The 14,928-nt window shown below is 41.0% G+C and overlaps 1 protein-coding gene across 2 annotated transcripts in view; it reads right to left on the bottom strand.

The window, feature by feature from the left end:
* The window catches only part of dyrk3 (dual specificity tyrosine phosphorylation regulated kinase 3), a 50,365-nt gene that overhangs the window by 14,877 nt on the left and 20,560 nt on the right, over nucleotides 1-14,928 (bottom strand). The window lies entirely within an intron of this gene.

The following is a 14,928-nucleotide window of genomic DNA, read 5'->3' as shown; positions in this document are numbered from 1 at the left end:
TAGGGACTTCTATAGGTTAGTAAGGTGCGTATATACCAGCGTTCTCGTTCTTAGGACGTCCACGTGAGAACTTTGCATGATAATGACAGAGGGAAGACTATTCATTGAACCTCCCTTACCGAGTACAGGTATGGTGTGGTGTCGTGTTTGACGACTGGAGTCTACAAGATACACAATCACACCACCAGGAAATACAGATGAAATAAGGTGTTGACATAACTGTGCTGTAATTAGGACAAGGCTTGACGGTCATGGGTTGATCCTACATTCCAACACTGCGACAGACTGTGGGTCAGTTTCCATACGTCCAACTATACGGTCTGGATTTATGACAGACAAGACAAATGGCTGACCCTGCACCCTCTCGCAGCTGTTGTCCCAAAAACTGTACAGCCGGTGTCATTTATAATGAGCCTCTTCACCCACAGGCGGACACAAATACTCAAAATCAAACGACATGTGGCGCACCAACAGTGTTAGCTTATTGATTTGATCAGAAAAAACATCAGCAAAAGAGACCCCACCGGGGGTGAAAGGAGCGAGTGTGAGTGTTAAACGAGGGTGAGAACTGTGGTCCTTGTGTGCGAATCAGCATGGTGCAACAGATGGAGAGGAGCTAATCTCTTTGCTGTCAGAGAAACACCTAAGCATGCTTTCTTTTTCCAACTCTCAAGCAGCCCGTTGCACAACTCCTCACGTGCGAGGCAAACACACAAAACTTGTCGTTCAGGGGAGTTGGCTCTGCTTTTTCAAGCTGAGACACGGACTAAACAAAAGTGAAGGTTCATGAGCGCTCTTGAACATCCTCAATTCTTTAGTTTCTCTATGGCTTTTTACAATGACCAGCAACAGCTGATGTGGTTATTATTACTTCAGCGTAGGGTTGTCCCGATACCAATATTTTGGTACCAGTACCAAAATGTATTTCGATACTTTTCTAAATAATGGGCAACACAAAAAATTGCATTATTGGCTTTATTTTAATAAAAAATCTTAAAGTACATTAAACATATGTTAATTATTGCAATTGAAGAAGAATTTTAAATAAAATAGTAAACATACTCGACAACTTGTCTTTTAGTAGTAAGAAAGCAAACAAAGGCTCCTAATTAGTCTGCTGACGTATACAGTAACATATTGCGTCATTTATATTCTATTTTGTCCAAATTATGAGGGACAAGCTGTAAAAATGGATCATTAATCCACTTGTTCATTTACTGTTATCTGGTTATTGTCCGTTTCAACATGTTCTATCTACACTTCTGTTAAAATGCAATTATCACTAATTATTCTGTTGTTTGATACTTTACATTAGTTTTGGATGATACCACAAATTTAGGTATCAATCCGACACCAAGTAGTTACAGGATCATAAATTGGTCATATTCAAAGTCCTAATGTGTCCAGGGACGTATTTCCTGAGTTTATAAACATAATATGAATTTTTTTTAAAAGAAAAAAATATTTTGTGACGATAAAAAAATAACGATATAATCATAGTAGTATCGACTAGATACGCTGTTGTACTTGATATCATTACAGTGGATGTTAGGTGTAGATCCACCCATCCCATCCATCTTCTTCCGCTTATCCGCGGTCGGGTCGCGGGGGCAGCAGCCTAAGCAGGGAAGCCCAGACTTTCCTCTCCCCAGCCACTTTGTCCAGCTCTTCCCGGGGGCCTCCCGAGGCGTTCCCAGGCCAGCAGGGAGACATAGTCTTCCCAACGTGTCCAGGGTCTTCCCCGTGGCCTCCTACCTGTTGGACGTGCCCTAAACACCTCCCTAGGGAGGCATTCGGGTGCCATCTTGACCAGATGCCCGAACCACCTCATCTGGCTCCTTTCGATGTGGCGGAGCAGCGGCTTTACTTTGAGCTCCACCCGGATGACAGAGCTTCTCACCCTATCTCTAAGGGAGAGCCCCGCCACCCGGCGGAGGAAGCTCATTTCGGCCGCTTGTACCCGAGATCTTGTCCTTTCGGTCATAACCCAAAGCTCATGACCATGGGTGAGGATGGGAACGTAGATCGACCGGTAAATTGAGAGCTTTGCCTTCCGGCTCAGCTCCTTCTTCACCACAATGGATCGATACAGCGTCCGCATTACTGAAGACCGCGTCCGCCTGTCGATCTCACAATCCACTCTTCCCCCACTCGTGAACAAGACTCCTAGGTACTTGAACTCCTCCACTTGGGGCAGGGTCTCCTCCCCAACCCGGAGATGGCACTCCACCCTTTTCCGGGCGAGAACCATGGACTCGGACTTGGAGGTGCTGATTCTCATCCCAGTCGCTTCACACTCGGCTGCGAACTGATCCAGTGAGAGCTGAAGATCCTGGCCAGATGAAGCCATCAGGACCACATCATCTGCAAAAAGCAGAGACCTAATCCTGCAGCCACCAAACCGGAACCCCTCAACGCCTTGACTGCGCCTAGAAATTATGTCCATAAAAGTTATGAACAGAATCGGTGACAAAGGGCAGCCTTGGCGGAGTCCAACCCTCACTGGAAATGTATCCGACTTACTGCCGGCAATGCGGACCAAGCTCTGACACTGATCGTACAGGGAGCGGACCGCCACAATCAGACAGTCCGATACCCCACACTCTGAGCACTCCCCACAGGACTTCCCGAGGGACACGGTCGAATGCCTTCTCCAAGTCCACAAAGCACATGTAGACTGGTTGGGCAAACTCCTATGCACCCTCAAGGACCCTGCCGAGAGTATAGAGCTGGTCCACAGTTCCACGACCAGGACGAAAACCACACTGTTCCTCCTGAATCTGAGGTTCGACTATCCGGCGTAGCCTCCTCTCCAGTACACCTGAATAGGCTGAGGAGTGTGATCCCACGATAGTTGGAACACACCCTCCGATTCCCCTTCTTAAAGTGAGGAACCACCAACCTGGTCTACCAATCCAGAGGTACCGCCCCCGATGTCCACGCGATGCTGCAGTGTCTTGTCAACCAAGACAGCCCCACAGCATCCAGAGCCTTAAGGAACTCCGGGCGGATCTCATCCACCCCCGGGGCCTTGCCAACGAGGAGCTTTTTAACTACCTCAGCAACCTCAGTCCCAGAAATAGGAGAGCCCACCAGATTCCCCAGACACTGCTTCCTCTTAGGAAGACGTGTTGGTGGGATTGAGGAGGTCTTCGAAGTATTCCCTCCACCGATCCACAACATCTGCAGGCGAGGTCAGCAGAACACCATCCTCACCATACACGGTGTTGACAGTGCACTGCTTCCCCTTCCTGAGGCGGCGGATGGTGGTCCAGAATCGCTTCGAAGCCGTCCGGAAGTCGTTTTCCATGGCTTCCCCGAACTCCTCCCATGTCAGAGTTTTTGCCTCCGCGACCGCTGAAGCCGCACACCTGTCGGTACCTGTCCGCTGCCTCAGGAGTCCTATGAGCCAAAAGAACCCGATAGGACTCCTTTTTCAGCTTGACGGCATCCCTCACCGCCGGTGTCCACCAACGGGTTCTAGAATTACCGCCACGACAGGCACCAACTACCTTGCGGCCACAGCTCCAATCATCCGCCTCGACAATAGAGGTGCGGAACATGGTCCACTCGGACTCAATGTCCAGCACCTCCCTCGTGACATGTTCAAAGTTCTTCCGGAGGTGGGAATTGAAACTCTCTCTGACAGGAGACTCTGCCACGCGTTCCCAGCAGACCCTCACAATGCGTTTGGGCCTGCCAGGTCTGTCCGGCATCCTCCCACACCATCGCAGCCAACTCACCACCAGGTGGTGATCGGTAGAAAGCTCCGCCCCTCTCTTCACCCGAGTGTCCAAAACATGAGGCCGCAAATCCGATGACACAACTGCAAAATCAATCATGGAACTGTGGCCTAGGGTGTCCTGGTGCCAAGTGCACCTATGGACACCCTTATGTTTGAACATGGTGTTCGTTATGGACAATCTGTGACGAGCACCAAAGTCCAATAACAAAACACCACCCGAGTACAGATCCGGGCGGCCATTCTTCCCAATCACGCCCCTCCAGGTTTCACTGTCGTTGCCAATATGAGCGTTGAAGTCCTCCAGTAGGACAAGGGAATCACCCGGGGGAGCACTTTCCAGTACTCCCGCGAGTGTATCCAAAAAGGGTGGGTACTCTGAACTGCTGTTTGGTGCGTAAGCACAAACAACAGTCAGGACCCGTCCCCCCACCCGAAGGCGGAGGGAAGCTACCCTCTCGTCCACTGGGTTGAACTCCCATGTGCAGGCTTTGAGCCGGGGGGCAACAAGAATTGCTACCCCAGCTCGTCGCCTCTCACTGCGTGCAACGCCAGTGTGGAAGAGAGTCCAGACCCTCTCGATAGAACTGGTTCCAGAGCCCTTGCTGTGCGTCGAAGTGAGTCCGACTATATCTAGCTGGAACTTCTCCACCTCGCGCACTAGCTCAGGCTCCTTCCCCCCCAGCGAGGTGGCGTTCCACCCATGGCATTTGTTTACATTCAGGAAGGGCGTCATTAGCGGGGACGCCGGTGAGCTATGGTATCCTCCTACGGTGTGTAGTGAAGCATGTTTAGTTATTCCTCGTCCTGCATGGATGATACTTGTAAGAAACGTACTTTATTTGTTGCCATGGAGGCGAGGATTAGTGATTTAGAAGTAGCTAAAACACTGCCGACTGCGGATGGATGTTAGCCGCTAGCTCGCGAGCCATGCCTTAAGGCACCTCTTCCTGAGGGCGTTTCAGTGTTATAGCTTCACTTTTAACGTTAGTTTTTAAGCCAAAATGCGTCCATTCTCCCTTTTCTGTCTACACACTGTGTCTGCTTGTAAGTACTCTGATTGTGCGCTGCCGAACATGCTCCTCTGCTCGTAAAACCGGCAATGTCACGACGTGACAACGCGCCGTCATGCCCTTTAAAAAAAAAAAAAAAAAAAAGGGGAACTGGTACTTTTCAAACATTAGAGTATAGTACCGTTTTTGATTCATTAGGACCGCAATACTACACGAGTACCGGTATAAGTACAACCCTACTTCAGCGAGAGCACTCAGAGCATTCCGACAAATGGAACTGGGGCGCACGCTCCTGTCAGTTAGATTCAATTGAGGCTATTACCTCAGCGAGCGTGACCGCAAACACAAAGGGATGGCAGCGCTGGAAGAGACAACGCACTCTAACCTCCGTGCAGGCCCACTGATGGAAGGTTTACATGGCACAATACAAGAGGCGGTGGGGGCTGGGGAGTTGATTAGTGATTTTGTTTGTAGGTCACATTTTCAAGCCCAATAAATCTTTACAGACTTTACCCCAAACCATTTTGTCCATTTTCTGCCAAAGGGGCCATTCAGAGAGGTACCCATTGAAAACAAAGTATCCCAATTTTTAAACATTATACATTAAAAGTAGTGATACTAGATTCAGAAAGAGTGTCTTTAATGTACACTTTAGAAAAACAATTGTTCATGCCATACTTGCTCGCCCATAAGACATCACTTTGACAAACAGTACTGCTACTTACATTTGAGAAACAATTCCAGACATTGTTTTGCACATTCCAACAAAAAGTCAAGTGGCAGCTACTGGCTATAGAGAGAAAACCCGAAAATGGAATGTCTGAGGTTTTGTGCACAATATTTTTAGCCCGAAGCTGCACAGACCTTGATGAATGTCCAATCACATCACGAGATTCAAAGCAGTGACTTCTTTTTGGGGCAAAGGAATCGGATAGCCTTAAAAATGAGGCGAGTACGTGCCAAAAGACCTCAGCGTATCTCGGTTTGGTTTTCTCGTTTTGGCATCACTTAGAAGAAAGATGCTTTGTTGTTTCCATTTTCCTCACAGCAGTGGTTAACTTCCTTTCATATTTGCCCGACAAGTAATGTTAAAAAGTAGAATGTGACATCATATGCCTTAGCCATTAAAAAGAGGACCTATGATTAGGGATTATGTTTGATAAGAAATTATCGAGTTTGAGCCTATTATCGAATCCTATTATCGAATCCTCTTATCGAACCGATTCCTTATCGATTCTCTTATCGAGTCCAGATAGGTTGTTGTATATGGAAAAAAACACAATATTTGGTTTAACAAATCACTTCACATTCTCTACTGTTCGCTACTAAAGTATTACCATATCTGAGTTATTGTGCAGAAATGTGGGGAAATAACTACAAATGTGCGCTACATTCGGTAACCGTGTTACAAAAAAATTTATTAGACTGATACATAATGTTGGATATAGAGAACATACAAACACTTTATTTATTGAGTCAAAAATATTAAAGTTCGATGATTTGGTAAAATTGCAAACAGCTAAAATGATGTGGAATTAAATGATGGAATGGATTAAGTAAAGAAGTTAAACATTGTACTGATATGATCCAGTTTAAGAGGTTGTTCAAAGGAATAGTGCTTACAAAGTACAAAGAAGAAGAATTATGAGAAATACTTTCAACCTTATTGAAAATAAGATATTATTCATCTCAGTATATTAATAATGACTGAATTAATTAATTACATATTACAAAACTGTTGTATATACTAATTCACAGATATTTTATTATAAAAAGTCAGTAAATGATGTATATATTTGTATGAAGTGGGAAAGGGGTAGGATTAAATAAGCTTTACTTCTTCCTACTCCTGTAAAGTGAAATGATATGAAACTGTGATGTATTATGATGTGGTCGGATCATATTTTGTTTAGTTATGTTCTGTTAGTTTTGGACTTCCTTAGTTGTTTTGTGCACTTCGGGGGTTTGTTTTAGTCACCATGGTTATTTATGATTTTTACCTGCCTTGTACGCGCACCTGTTGCTCATCAGAGACTCTATTTAAGGCTGCCTTTGCCGGTCACTCGTCGTGGCTTCATTGTTTGCATTTGCAACAGTTACGTTGGCATTCTGGTTTTCGAGCTCATGATTCCTGTGCTAAGTTACCTTAGCTTCTAGTATTCCTGTGTTAAGTAAGTTTTTGCTTTAGCTTCTCGTGCGAACGGCACGCTTTCCTTTTGTTTCGTTCCTGTCTGTTGTAATGTGTATGATTTATTAGGAAATAAATCATCTCCTACCTGCACGCTTTCGTCCGGAGCCGTCAGTTTTGCGTCCCGGGAACGTACCGCAGCACGCTGCACCCCACCATGACAAATGACTGAGCTACGTGATGTCATTTCTTGTGATGTCACACGGGGCATTTCTTGTCGGGACGGGATTCGTTCCAAGTGATTCGAATAAAGAACCAACTCTTTTTCTTTACTATAGTGGTCTCGATAACGGGTACCGGTTCTCAAAAAGGGATTCGAGTCCGAGGACTCGGTTCTTTTCTTATCGAACAACCGGGAAAACCGGTTTCGAGTATCATCCCTACCTATGATGAGTTGAAAACACTTCTTTATGATCTAGATAATACGTATTGGATATGCTTTGATGTAACTTCCATAACCCGTTTTTTGAGTCTGTCTGCAAGATATAGGATTCTGGAAGCGACCCCAGATTGAAACGAAACCACGCCACACCCTCTCCAAAAGTGTCTAAATTTATCTTCAGAATATGTACACTGTTATGTATAGCTTGAAGTCATTACCGCAATTTTTTTTCCAGACACGGTCAAAAATAATATTATATAGATTCACCCAGTCACAATATTAGGTACAGCCGCACACTCGCCGATCAAATTAGCCTCTGCATGAACCTTATGATTTGATGCTTTGGGATTGTTTAACACGAGTATCCAACAGTGTAACAACATTTATAAATCAGGAAAGCCGAAATTCATCATCGGTCCACTTTAAAGTTAAGACCGAATGTTTTGTTGTTGCTATGTTTCACTAGTAGGTGTAAAAGTTTCACACTTGCACATCCAAACATATTAAAATGATACTAAAATTAGCAATACTGTGAACGTTTTCATAATGGTGAGTAACTTTGTTGTTACTTTGTTTCAATAGTAGGTGTAAAAGTTTCACACAACTAAACTAGTGTTGTCCCAATACCAATATTTTGGTACCAGTTCAAATTGCATTATTGGCTTTATTTTAACATAACATTTTTGGGTGCATTAAATATGTTTCTTTGTTTTCTCTAGTGAACATACGACAACTTGTCTTTTAGTAGTAAGTAAGCAAACAAAGGCTTCTAATTTAGCTGCTGACATATGCAGTAACATATTGTGTCATTTATCATTCTATTATTTTGTCAACATTATTAAGGACAAGTGGTAGAAAATGAATTATTAATCTACTTGTTTATTTACTGTTAATATCTGCTTACTTTCTCTTTTAACATGTTCTATCTAGACTTCTGTTCAAATGTAATAATCACTAATTCTTCTGTTGTTTGATACTTTACATTAGTTTTGGATGATACCACAAATTTCGGTATCAATCCGATACCATGCCGTTACAGGATCATACATTGGTCATATGTAAAGTCCTCATGTGTCCAGGGAAATATTTCCTGAGTTTATAAACATAATATACATTTAAAAAAAGGAAAACAGATTTTGTGACGATATGAATATCGATGTAATCATAGTAGTATCAACTAGATACGCTCCTGTACTTGGTATCATTACAGTGGATGTCAGGTGTAGATCCACCCATGGCATTTGTTTACATGTTGACGCCAGTGAGCTACGGTGTGTAGTGAAGCATGTTTAGCTATTCCTCGCCCTGCAGGGATGATACTTGTAAGAAACTTACTTTGTCGCCATGGAGGCGAGGATTAGTTATTTAGAAGTAGCTAAAACACTGCCGACTGCGGCTGGACTTTAGCTGCTAGCTAGACATGTCTTAAAGCACCTCTTCCTGAGGGCTTTTCAGTGTTATAGCTTCACTTTTATCGTTAGTTTTTAAGCCAAAGTGCGTCTGTTCTCCCTTTTCTGTCTACACTCTGTGTCTGCTTGTAAGTACACTGTGTGTGCGCGCGAACATGCTCCTCTGCTCGTAAAACCAACAATGACACGATGTGACGACGTCACATTTATAAGTCAGAAAAGTTGTAATTGATCAAAAGTGCACTTTAAAGACTGATTCTTTTTTTGTTCCTATGACTACGTTTACACTGCAGGGCGGGATGTCGAATTAGGATTTTTTTTTCTCAAATCCGACCTTTTTCTGTGGCCGTTCACATTACAACAAAATGCGATTTCTAATGTGAATGCAACCTGACCTGTCTGCGGACATGACGTCGCACGCACTGCAGTGTTTTCGTAAGTAAACATGGCTTCAACTCGACTCGGTCTGGCGCATTTGTGGCAATTTCAAGGATTTTGTGGAATAAAAGTCAACATTTTCTGAACCGAATTCTTGCGCGTAGTGAAGTGAAGTGAATTATATCTATATAGCGCTTTTTCTCAAGTGACTCAAAGCGCTTTACATTGTGAAACCCAATATCTAAGTTACATTTAAACCAGTGTGGGTGGCACTGGGAGCAGGTGGGTAAAGTGTCTTTCCCAAGGACACAACAGCAGTGACTAGGATGGCGGAAGCGGGGATCGAACCTGCAACCCTCAAGTTGCTGGCACAGCCGCTCTACCAACCGAGCTATACCGCCCCGCGTAGAAGATTTAAGAAGAAAGAGGTCAAGTATTTTGGCTCTGGCGGTTTTACGGGATCATTTGCTTCGATGTGTGCTTGAAGAGCGTGTCTGTGGGCGAGCAGTCGGGAACAGGAGTGCTGGAAATTTCATGCGAGTTCCTCAACGATTTTGTAACTGTCTATTTTGGCAAATAAATGATGACGCTTATCGCATTTTGATGACGTTCTGGTCAGATGAATGCGACCTGAGCGAAGGAGCATTCACATTGAGGACGCAACGCATATACAATACAGGCCAAAAGTTTGGACACACCTTCTCACTCAATATGTTTTCTTTATTTTCATGTATGTACTTTTTCGCACACTTGTGGCATTCTCTTGGTGAGCTTCAAGAGGTAGTCAGTCACCTAAAATGGTTTTCACTTCACAGGTGTGCTTGAAGCTCATTTGAGAGAATGGCAAAAGTGTGCAAAGCAGTAAGGAGAGCAAAGGGTGACTATTTTGAAGAAACTAGAATATAAAACATGTTTTCAGTTATTTCCCCTTTTTTGTTAAGTACATAACTACACGTCACTTCCTGTCAATGAGAAAGGACGCAAAAGAAAAAGGCTCCGCTTCTGCTACCGGAGTTTTTTGTTAAATCTGAAGATTTTGACCACTGATTTGCGATCACAGCCACAGGAGAGTCACCTGGCATCTTCGATCTGATTTTGGACAGTAGAGAGGCACTGATACGCTGAAATAAGGCGAGTGGAAGAGCCGTTAGCCTCAAGCCAAAGGCGCCTTGCCGCAGTTCAAAGCGGTTGCCTAGCAACCAAAAGCTACGGCGAGTTTACAGCTGTTTTAAAGTGATCCCGACGTCGCACAGTGATATATAGTTGACAGGGTGACACCTCAAATTGATCTCTGAACGGCGCAAGATACGAAATTGTTGGAAAAAACAAGTTAAAGTGCCGCAAGTCGCCAAAGAAGCAACTGCCGTTAAGATACAAGAGGCTCTGACGTCAGCGACTGCCGCGATGCGAAAAGGTAAAGGAAAGATTGAAATCCCGAAACGTTCGGGGTCAGCTGACACAGAACACAACTGGGAACAAGATTTGAGGTTGGACACAGGACATGATGGGAATCAAGAAGCGATACTACAAAAACTTAACGAAATGAAAGAAGAAATGAAAGAAGAAATGAAAGAAGAAATGAAAGAAGAAATGAAAGAAGAAATGAAAGAAATGAAAGAATATCTGAGAAAAGTAACAGCAGAACACCAACAAGATGTGAAAAGTCTGCAGCAAAATATAGAAAATCTGCAATCTCAGAACAACAGAAGAAATAATGAAGCCACTGAAATGAGCAAACAAATGAAGATCCTTCAAGAAGACAACAACATGCTGAGGAATATCATAGATGAAATGGATCAGGACAAACGAATGAATGATATCATCGTGACAGGGCACCGAATTAAACCAAGATCCTATGCGAAAGCTGTGAATAATGAAGGTGAACCTGATGAAATGGATATGGTCTCAGCAGAACAGCAAGTGGTCAACTTTCTGCAATCAAAGGAAATTGAAATTGACATTAATACCATCGAAACATGCATCCCACTGAACGGAAGAAACAACAACGCCACTCCAGTCGTGCTTGTGAAACTCGTAAACAGAAAATCTAAAATGGCACTGCTGAGACAGGGAAAGAAGCTGAAGGGAACAAATGTGTACATGAATGAGCATCTCACAAAACGTAATGCTGGAATTGCCAAGAAAGCACGCGACTTGAGAAAGGAGGGAAAAATCCAGGGAACTTGGAGCGCCAACTGTAAAATCTACATCAAGCTGAATGGAGGTCCAGAAGCAAGAATTATGGTTGTCCATGACATCAAGGACCTGGACAATTTTTAAAGTTGAAACAGCTTCCACAACAACGATGATAATGGACTCTGACAGAAAACAAACACCCAGCATCGACACCACTATGTTCCAAGGGACGACGAAACAAGAGGACTTACATTCAGGATTGCATCCACGTACACTTATAGAGATTATTGAAACAACATCAAAGATTGTTGAACAAGAAAATATGGAACTAAACAATTTCTGCAACAAAGATCACAAAAACCAGGATTTGGAAAATGATATAGATCCAGATACAAATTTTTTCTCCCACATCAGTAATAATTGTTATTATACAGATGATCAATATAATAGCAACATTGAATGTGATAACAAATTGTCAATTATTCATTTTAATAGCAGAAGCTTGTATGCAAATTACAACAACATTAAGAACGTTTTGGAACACATCAACGAACCCGTCAAAGTGATTGCTGTCACAGAAACATGGATTGATGATAAAAAAAGGAATAGATTTTGATCTGGAAGGATATGAACTTAACTACATCAACAGAACCAACAAAAATGGAGGAGGAGTAGCTGTGTACGTGATGAAGAACCTGAACTACAAAGTGGTAAAAAACATGTCATTTGCTATAGATAATATCTTAGAATGTATAACCATTGAAATATGTCAGGAAAAAAGCAAAAACATTTTCATTAGTTGTATATATAGATCACCTAAGTCAAGTATAGAAACATTTGAAGAATGGATCAAAGCAACTTACATGGACAATGGTCAAAGAATAATGTTCTTATGTGGTGACTTTAATATTGACTTATTGAACCCCAACAAGCAAAAGTCTGACTTCATTGATACAATGTACAGCATCAGTCTATATCCTAAAATCACAAAGCCAAGCAGAATCACAGCACACTGTGCCACGCTTATTGATAATATTTTTACCAATGATTTTGATAACACTACAAGTGGTCTACTTATAACCGACGTTAGTGATCATCTGCCAGTTTTTACAATATATGATGGAAACTACAAGAAGAACATGGAAGACAAGAGGACATTTCGAAGACTGTGCACAGAGAAGAGGATGCTTGCCTTCAAAATTGAGCTACAAAAGCAAGATTGGGACAATGTGTACAATGAAAAAGAGGTTGATGAAGCATATGAACATTTCTTATACAAGTTCATAATACTTTATGACAAACATTGTCCATGGATACAACTCAGTAACAAGCAGAGAAAGAATAATCAACCATGGATGACAAAAGGATTAAAAAATGCTTGTAAGAAGAAGAATACACTATATAGGAAATTTATAGCACAAAAAACTACAGAGGCAGAAATTAAGTGCAAAAAGTATAAAAACAAGTTAACAGACATAATACGATCATGTAGAAAAGAATATTACAGTGAATTATTGGATAGGAACAAAAATAACATGAGCAACATGGGGCATCCTTAATAGCATTATCAAAAATGGCACAAAGAGGGACTACCCCCAATACTTCTTAGACGGAAATAAAAAAAAATGACAACATAAAGGAAGTAGTTGAAAGCTTCAATAATTATTTTGTAAATATTGGACCAAAATTGGAAGAAAGGATTCCAGACCCAGTTTCAATCGAGGACTATAATGATACCATAGAGCGAAATCCCAACTCCATGTTCCTCAGTAATGTGACACAGGAGGAAATAGTTACAATCGTGAAAAAATGTAAATCTAAGACTTCAACTGATTGTAACGGAATTGATATGGAAACGATAAAAAAGGTTATAGAAGAGATCTCAGGACCATTAATGTATATTAGTAACCTATCATTTCAAACAGGTACTTTTCCTAACAAAATGAAAATAGCTAAAGTTGCACCAATTTATAAGACTGGAGACAAACATCTATTTACAAATTATACACCTGTTTCTTTACTTCCACAATTTTCTAAAATCATTGAAAAACTGTTCAATAACAGATTAGAGAGTTTCATAAATAAAAATAGAATACTCGAAGAGAACCAATATGGATATAGAGCTAATGTTTCAACTTCAATGGCTTTAATTGAAATTACAGAGGAAATTACCAATGCAATAGACAGTAAAAAATGTGCAGCAGCAGTTTTTATGGATCTAACTAAAGCATTTGACACAATTAATCACAATATTTTAATCAAAAAACTAGAACGATATGGCATCAGAGGGTTAGTCTTAAACTGGATAAGAAGTTATCTAACGAACAGGAAACAATACGTGAAGCTAGGCGAACACACGTCTACAACGCTAAATATATCCTGTGGTGTACCTCAGGGATCAATACTAGGACCTAAATTATTCAATCTCTATATAAAATGACATTTGTAAAGTTACAAAAGATTTAAAGTTAGTACTATTTGCGGATGATACAACAGCGTTTTGTTCAGGAGAGAACACACAGAAGTTAATACAAATAATAACAGAAGAAATTAACAAACTAAAAAGATGGTTGACAAAAACAGACTATCATTGAATCTCAGTAAAACTAAAATAATGCTATTTGGTAACAGTAGAAGAGAAAGTCAAACACAAATACAAATAGACGGAAAAGAAATTGAAAGAGTAAATGAAACCAAATTTCTAGGTATAATGATTGATGATAAATTGAACTGGAAATCTCACGTAAAAAATATACAACATAAAGTAGCAAGAAACACGTCAATAATGAATAAAGCAAAACATGTTCTAGACAAAAAATCACTTCATATTCTCTACTGCTCACTAGTGTTACCATATCTGAGTTACTGTGTAGAAATATGGGGAAATAACTACAAAAGTACACTTCATTCATTAACGGTGTTACAAAAAAGATCAGTTAGAATAATACATAATGTTGGTGATAGAGAACATACAAATCCTTTATTTATTGAATCAAAGATACTGAAATTCCACAACATAGTGAATTTGCAAACAGCTAAAATTATACACAAAGCAAACTATAACCTGCTACCCAAGAATATACAACAATTCTTCTCAAAAAAAGAGGAGAAATATAATCTTAGAGAAAAATGTAATTTAAAACATTTGTACGCACGTACAACACTTAAGACCTTCAGTATATCAGTATGTGGAATTAAATTATGGAATGGATTAAGCAAAGCAATCAAACAATGTACTAATATGATCCACTTCAAGAAACTCTTCAAACTTAAAGTGTTTACAAAGTACAAAGAAGAAGAACCATGATAAACATTCTGAATTTATTTAATTCATCCATTCTTTCACTCTCAAAATAATCTTACTTATCTCATCATATGAAATGTAACTTACTTCACCAATTATTATTTATCTTTTTATTTTTATTGTGATTACTTATGGAGTACATTGTGAATTAATTGAGAACAGGAAGTGAACAAAAAAGTTTAGCAACTGTTATGTAAAAGAAAAGGGGTAGGATTAAATAAACTCTGCTTCTTCCTACTCCTTTTCGAACATGTTGAAAAGAGAAACTGGAAATTGTGATGTATCATGTTGTATGCTTGCATGTTCGAAATAAACTCAAACTCAAACTCAACTCAACTCGTGTTCATTCATAGTTTTGATGCCTTCAGTGATCATC

The sequence above is a fragment of the Entelurus aequoreus genome, linkage group LG01, assembly GCF_033978785.1.
Source record: "Entelurus aequoreus isolate RoL-2023_Sb linkage group LG01, RoL_Eaeq_v1.1, whole genome shotgun sequence".
NCBI lineage: Eukaryota > Metazoa > Chordata > Actinopteri > Syngnathiformes > Syngnathidae > Entelurus > Entelurus aequoreus.
The sequence above is the reverse complement of the archived record's forward strand: the minus strand, read 5'-3'. Positions and strand labels throughout refer to the sequence as shown.